Below are 1,159 nucleotides of genomic sequence, written 5' to 3' on the forward strand. Positions count from 1 at the left end.
TTAGGAATATAAAAGGCGTTAGAGTTGTTGCAAAAAGGCTGATTGTGCATGACAAGTCAAACTTAAAAACAGTTGGAAATGTCAAATGCCAATTTTGTTTTGTTCGAGTGTCTTCTACTTTGGATGTTTGTTTAACTCAGCAGATACAAACATGGGCTCTCGAGGATCTGCCATTGTGCTTCCACCCGCCAGTATGGACTATTTAGCCAGTCTGTAGCCTCCTAGCAGTTCTGTACGTCAGCAATACACTTTCTGCACTAGAGCTATGACTTATTCGAATTCGGAACAGAGGCGGTACCCCACTGTCGTACTTCTACAGAGTAACGTACCCTTTTGTTGATTCCTTTGCGCAAATCGCAGAGCTAGGATAAAAGCCATTTTTGTGTTCAAATAGGCAACAGTGAGCACCGCAAAGTGCATTTACTAGTAGCGAAGAATAAGTGCTACTCGGAAGTAAAAGAGCAGTTACACAATTGAAGTTACGCTTTTAGAAGCGTAAGTTTATCACCCTTAGTGTGTGAACTTAACAGTGTGAATGAATGTTTTATTATCACCGTCTTCGTTTATGAATGACTTATAGATTTTCAAGGTGGTCAAACTACTTGGCCGAAGAATGCAGACCCCCTCGGACCGAGAATGAGTCATGCTACAAAGGAATGCCGCCACTGAACGGGAGTTCTGCAACACTAGACCGTGAGAATCGTACCTGTATCTACTTGGGCGAGAGCCTAGTCTAATTTGCCTTACAAATGTCTGCAACCGCGCAACAACCTGACTTTGTTCACATTGCAAACAATTCTCTTTAAAATGCCTCAAAAACGACACTTCGATGTGGATGTACCAAAATGCTGAAGGATAAATATCTTTTATGAAGTGCAAATCACTTCAGCTCGGATGGGCCTTAAAAGTGGCATGATGCTTGTTTTTGTTTTCCTAAAAAAATTTGCAAACAGCCCTTTTGGGCGCTAATTTAGCATATGGCAAGAATGACAACATCCTAAATGGATAAACGTCCTTCACTCACACGTTTGGTAAAGTGGACCCCTTCAAGCCAGGATGATGTGTCATGACGACTAAGTAATGCCGCCTACTGAGCATGGGTTCTACAGTACTGCATAGTGAGAAATGTGGCGTATCTACCTCGGTGAGTGGCTTGTCC

General features: G+C 42.5%; 1 protein-coding gene across 1 annotated transcript in view; it reads right to left on the reverse strand.

Moving 5' to 3' along the window:
- EGR_07970 (hypothetical protein) overlaps nucleotides 1-1,159 on the reverse strand; it is a gene marked incomplete at both ends in the record, with an annotated part of 2,639 nt that overhangs the window by 491 nt on the left and 989 nt on the right. The gene's annotated exons all lie outside the window — the stretch shown is intronic.

This window comes from Echinococcus granulosus, assembly GCF_000524195.1.
Source record: "Echinococcus granulosus chromosome Unknown EG_S00092, whole genome shotgun sequence".
Lineage (NCBI taxonomy): Eukaryota > Metazoa > Platyhelminthes > Cestoda > Cyclophyllidea > Taeniidae > Echinococcus > Echinococcus granulosus.